Source organism: Dama dama, chromosome 15 (genome assembly GCF_033118175.1).
Source record: "Dama dama isolate Ldn47 chromosome 15, ASM3311817v1, whole genome shotgun sequence".
In the NCBI taxonomy this organism is placed as follows: Eukaryota; Metazoa; Chordata; class Mammalia; order Artiodactyla; family Cervidae; genus Dama; species Dama dama.
In genome coordinates this window covers 40,261,692-40,268,677 of record NC_083695.1, presented here as the reverse complement: position 1 = coordinate 40,268,677, position 6,986 = coordinate 40,261,692, and positions in this window count along the sequence as shown.

The following is a 6,986-nucleotide window of genomic DNA, read 5'->3' as shown; positions in this document are numbered from 1 at the left end:
AGTGGCAGTCAGGAGTTGGATCCTGAATGGCTCTAAATGCCAGACTAATGATGGAGAACCACTGCATATGCAACCTAGTACATGCATGTCTGTCATTGACACTAGCTTCCTAAGCTGTGCATTCAGCAATTTTACTTTCAAGTGATGCATCTAGTCTGTAACTTGCAGCCTTCGTGAAAGTCTTTGCTTTGTTAGACTAAACCAAACCATGTCTCTCGCTCTCCTTTTTTTTTTTTTTTTACTGTACGGCCTTCCTATTGTTCTACCTTTTTGCTGTTTTATTTTCCTTCCTCCCAATTCTCGGAGAAAATGAAATTTGCAGCATAGAAAAAGATCTTCAGCCAAATACTCTCATTTTCTTCTTGTTCCTCACTTCTCATGCCCCATCTGAATAAAAGCCTTGTCATGTATTTTTCACACCTTCACCTGAATGGAAAGCTTGAGTGCCTAAACTAATCCCCATGAAAGATTTCATTTCCAGCGTGCAAATGATCAGGCTGAAAAAAGAAAAAAAAATAAAAACCTCTTATTTTAATCAAGTAAGAGAGGTTAAAAGAGAGAGATTCCTATAAAAATAATATGCCACATCTCTCAGGATTTCAAGAGCAAGCATTTGCGGCATTTTATTTACAAGTGAAGAGAAAGTGCATAAGCCCAAAGGAATGATCTCAAAACAATGTAAGAGGAGAGCTGATTTGACAATAAATTTGCAAGTCTCCATTCACAATCAGCATCAGCAGTAGCCTCATTAAACTCAACGGTTGGACCAGTTACAGAAGAATATACACCCAATTTATCCATACAAATGCACTTTAGAAAGACTTCAGATTTTAACACTATAAACATCTCTCCTAAAGGGCCTTTTTATAATCTCTGAAATACAATACACACAAATAACCATGCATATGTATTCTGCAACATACCATGTGTGTGTGCTAAGTCATTTCAGTCATGTCTGATTCCTTGTGACCCTATGGACTATAACCCACCAGGCTCCTCTGTCCATGGGATTCTCCAACCAAGAATACTGGATTGGGTTGCTATGCCTTCCTCCAGGGGATCTTCCAGAACCACGGACTGAACCCATGTCTCTTATGTCTCCTGCATTGGCAGGTGGGTTCTTTATCACTAGTGCCACCTGGGAAGCAACAGATATTACAGATATGTTCAAAGGAAACTAATTGAAAACCAAGGTCAAAATTTATTATTCAAACATTTAGTTGACAAATTTCAAATAATTTTTTGAGAAATTACGAACTGAATAGTTTTTTAAAAAATTATTTATTCACTTATTTTATTTTTAGCTGTGCTTGGTCTTCGTTGCTGTGTAGGCTTTTCTCTAGCTGCAGTGAGCGGGGTTACTCTCTCGTTGCCATACACAGGCTTCTCATTGCAGCTGGCGTCTCTTGCTGCAGAGCACTGGCTATCGGATGCATGGACTTCAGTAATTGGGCTCTCAGGCTCTAGAGCACAGGATGGTTCAGTAGCTGCTTTGCGGCATGCAGGATCTTCCCGGATCGGGAATCATACTTGTGTCTCCTGTATCTCCTGCAATGGCAGGTGGATTCTTTACCACTGAGCCACCAGGGAAGCAAATTTGACTCTTGCCTTAATGAAAAATAAATTTTTCCAATGGACAAACCATACATTAGCCACTGCTTTTATCAAACGAATTGAGAATAAATTGCTAGTCATGAAATATAACAGGGTTGCATTTTTCATTCATTTCAGCATGATCCAGTTACTGTCCCAGCAAGACAAAGGATTTCCTTTCTAGTAAATGAAGATCATACTCTAATCTGCCTAAGAAGTAGTTTATTGTAACAACAATCATTATCGGGCATAAAGGTAGGAGACTGACCTGAACAAACCTACAAGGTTCCCAATCCTAACCACATGGTGTTATCCTCCTAGAAGCAACAGTACAATCAGCATTACTTTCTCTTTTGTCTCAAACATCACTCACTAACATACTACAAAACTGAAAGATCTTTATTCCATCTGTCCCATTTCCTAGATAGACTTCCATTCAAACTTCATAGCCAGAAAGGAATTTTCTGCACAACCTTCACCCTCATATACACCTTACTCTCCATTCACACCTTACATACTCTGTCAATGGTACTCATTTCTGCCATTTTATCTACCTAGCATTCCTTGACTCTCTTCTGTTTGGATTCTCCAGTTATATTACATTTCTCTCTAATAGACCTTCCTGACCTCCTGGAATTGGCATCCAATAGATGTGTTGAATCGATGTCACTGTATTTTATATGCTTCAAGGTTAATTTATGAATAGCTCATATTTTGCAAAGTAAATTTTCTAACATATAAACCTCTAACCTGTTATCAGTGTGACCCTGGCATGAAGCAAGAGATTTATAAGAAAAAAATCTGAGATACTGGTTATTTCCTTTAACAATTCAGCAGCCTGTTTCTTTGGCTCATTTTGTATTAAAGATTGAACATTCTTTCTGGAATAAGATTTGTAGCTATTAAATAGCTTTTTATACTTTTAAATGACTGTTTGGTTAAGTACAAAAGCAATATACTTTCTTCAAGAGCAAGACAGCCATTAGTCAGCTCATTCTTGATCTACATTTGGCCTTAAATTTTGAGCAGCAATATTCACCATTACTGGATGATAAATTGCAATAAGAAAATATACTTCTCTTCCCTGTTAACTCTGTCTACTTTAAATGGGCTTAGCATGACTTGAATAGTACATTCAAAGATACCTAAAGTCAATGTCCTCCAAAGCAAATCACAAGAATATTGGACAACTTCATAATGATCATTAAATCACTGTCATTTCTACAGACAGGTTTCCTGCCAAGGCAGTGACAAAGTAGTTTAAAGAAAATTAAGGAATAAATTTAAAATATATAATATCCACTGTTTCCATGGTAATGCCATCTATAAACTACTATGAAGTTCTAAAATAGTTCCTTCCCATGAGATATTAATAACAATTGATAGTTCCAACTTAGATATATTTGTATTGCAGTTCCATGCTGATGATCATACCTATATTATTAACAGCCACTAAAAATGTAACAAAATATAAAACTATTAGGTGTCTCAAGCATACCAACATCATCTTAAACTCCATGGGTCTTCTTTCAAACCCTTCAAACAGGAAGACACCTTGGGATGTAAAGTTTGTGGGAGGATAAATTTTGTAAATTCATTGGAAGTTTATTCTTTATAGACCTCTTTACGGAAATGTTTTCCCAAGAGATATCCATATTAATAACAGGACACTCTGCTGAGTAAAATGGTTGAATTAATAGGTGATATTGGCATTAAGGGGGAAAGAAGCTGGCTAATAGTTACCAAGTATCGATTATTGGCAGGCAGTTCATATAGGCTCACATTATCTGAGGAGGCGAATTTTATTCTACAGTTTTTAGATAAGGAAAATGAGACCTAGAGGAATTATGTTACTTGAACATAACACCCATTTGGTGAACAGAGCTGATGCTGGATGGGATCCAGGTATATCTACTTTTAAGACAGAAGGGGACATATTGAATATTTGTGGGAAAAAATAAATACAAATTTTGTAAACAATCTATTGCAGTGTGAGGAATGAATATTGCGCTTTCTTTTTGAGAATTCAGAAACGTAAACTTTGTTTAAAAACATTTCCTGTCCACAGTAATAAAGAGGACAGATTGAAAATAAGCCTCTTTAAGCTGCCAAAAAATGGAAATGGTCAAATCTTATGAGCAAAGAAAACTCTGTTTCAACACTGAGCTATATCATTTCTCCCACAGTTCTGTATTTAAAAGTATTTTTCTCTTAAACAATTGTTGTTGTTCGGTCACTAAGTCATGTTCAAATCTTTGTGATCCTATGGACTGCAGCACACCAGGCTTTCCTGTCCTTCACTATTTCTCAGAGTTTGCTCAAACTCATATCCATTGAGTTGGTGATACCATCCAACCATCTCATCCTCTGCCACTCCCTTCTCCTCCTGCCCTCAATCTTTCTAAGCTTCAGGGTCTTTTCCAATGAATTGGCTCTTCACATCAGGTAACCAAAGCATTAGAACTTCAGCTTTAGCATCAGTTACTATCATGTAAATCAAAATAACCACTTAGTTTCAGAGCATAAAAGTGAAGACATGGTAGCAGCTGAGGTTAGGAGAGAGGCTTCTGTGACATTGTTTACACATATTTCTATATTCTGATCTATATTGAACTTTTGTTATTTTTATAAATGGATGAAATATAAATTACGGAAATGAAAAGCTTATGTTTACACACATAAGGCTACAGAGCTTGGGTAACTAATACTACTTTTATTAAATGAATTATTGTATAACAAAGTTGAAACAAATTCCCAGCCTGCCCCAGCCTACAAAGCAGAGGATGCTACTTACTGAATGGTCTCTGTCCTCTACTGTCTTTAACTATACACCTCACTGTGCTGTCATAAATAAGATACCAAATTAGCAGGTACCTGTTAGCAGTAGCCATTCTCTCTATATTATGATATGTTTGTATTTAGCATTTATCTAACAGCCATATGAGAACTGGTTAAGAAGCCTGAGGGCCTGTGGAGAGTGCTTATGGCATTTCCTTATGTCTCCTTCATAATTACAGTAATATATGGCACAGTGAACAGGAGATTAGACATATTTCATCAGTGCGATATTCACCTTCTCAAAGAGCAATTTCTGTTATATATCACATAATATACCTATTTTTAAAAGGTAATAGTGACATCAGCAAGATGGCTAAATAAAACATTCCACGTTTCATTCCTCTGCAACAATAATGATTCAGCAATGACCCACAAGCAAAAATACCTTTGTTGGAGTCGTGGGATCCAACACCAAATGCCAAGGAACCAAGGAGGAGTATCACCTACCTGTATGTTGGGTGACAGGCATAGAGATTTTGGTTCCAGCTGTGAATCCTGCATTGGCCTATGAGCCAGCTACAATCCTCTCGGCCACAAGCCAGGAGTCCCTGGAGAACACTGTCTTAGACAATCACCCATGGATAAAAGAGACTTTTTGGAAAGTGTCCCACAGAGAAGTTTCAGCTACCACTGGAGCAAGTATATATATATATAAAACTTATATATATGTAAGTTCAGATACACTAGAAAGTCTGAATGCATATGAAGAACAGTTTAGTTTTATCCATATCACACTTCTCACAAGACAGCACAGCTCAGTGCCAAAAGAAATCTTCCTCAGCCCAAAATTTCTCTTGCTGAAGAAAGTGACAGTCTGTGAGTGAGTGCCTGAGTTTCCCCAGTTGTGTAGAATGCTGCCATATCTGTCTCACCTCATCCAGAATACAATGTCATTACTGCACTACTAGGGAATGGGAAGAGCCTGGAAGAGCAGCAGACAGGACTCCCAGCGGGCATTAAAGTCATGCAAATCCTAGTAACAGTATTGTGTCCCCCATCAAGAAGCCTGTCCAATAGCCACTAGAGACACCTTGTCCACAGACCCCACCAATTAGCCAAAGGGCACTCCCAGCATTCTGCATGCCTCACAAATACACAACTCCACAAATACACACTCTTGTCAGTGCTGAGATGGAACTTTGGCAGACAGCTAGAGAGTATGCACAGAAAACTAGCCCAAAACTGAAGGTCAGAGAGAGACCACAAACCTGAACTTTAACACTTTCCTTCGGAAAGCAAAAGGGAGGCTATCAGCACTCAGTCAACTTCATTGCAGGATTAATGGAAGGCAAACAAACTTAAGAATTCAGCCACAGGAACAAGAAAAGGGTGCCCACTCTCACCACTACTATTCAATGTAGTTTTGGAAGTTTTAGACACAGAAATCAGAGAAGAAAAAGAAAGAAAAGGAACCCAAGCTGGAAAAGAAGAAGTAAAACTCTCACTGTTCACAGATGACATGGTCCTCTACACAGAAAACCCTAAAGACATCTGTGTCTCTTTGTCTGTTTTGCATATAGGGTTATCGTTACCATCTTTCTAAATTCCATATATATGCGTTAGTATACTGTATTGGTCTTTATCTTTCTGGCTTACTTCACTCTGTATAATGGGCTCCAGTTTCATCCATCAGAGAAGAGCATCGAAACATGTATATTATCTAGGGTGAAACAGATCACCAGCCCAGGCTGGATGCATGAGACAAGTGCTCGGGCCTGGTGCACTGGGAAGACCCAGAGGAATCAGGTGGAGAGGGAGGTGGGGGGGGGGGGGATCAGGATGGGGAATACATGTAAATCCATGGCTGATTCATGTCAATGTATGACAAAAACCACTACAACATTGTAAAGTAATTAGCCTCCAACTAATAAAAATAAATGAAAAAAAAAAAAAAAAAAGAAAAGAAAACCCTAAAGACACCACCAGAAAATTACTAGAGTTAATCAATGAATATAGTAAAGTTGCAGGATATAAAATTAACACACAGAAATCCCTTGTATTCCTATACACTAACAATGAGAAAACAGAAAGAGAAATTAAGGAAACAATTCCATTCACCATTGTGACAAAAAGAATAAAATACTTAGGGGAAAAAATCTACCTAAAGAAACAAAAGACCTATATATAGAAAACTATAAAACACTGATGAAAGAAATCAAACATGACACAAATAGATGGAGAAATATACCATGGTCATGCATCCGAAGAATCAATATAGCAAAAATGAGTATACTACCCCAATGCAATCTATAGATTCAATGCAATCCCTATCAAGCTACCAATGGTATTTTTCACAGAACTAGAAAAATAATTTCACAATTTGTATGGAAATACAAAAAACCTTGAATAGCCAAAGCAATCTCGAGAAAGAAGAATGGAACTGGAGGAATCAACCTGCCTAACATCAGACTACACTACAAAGCTATGGTCATCAAGACAATATGGTACTGGAACAAAGACAGATATATAGATCAATGGAACAAAATAGAAAGCCCAGAGAGAAATCCACGTACCTATGGACACCTTATCTTTGACAAAGGAAGCAAGAATATGCA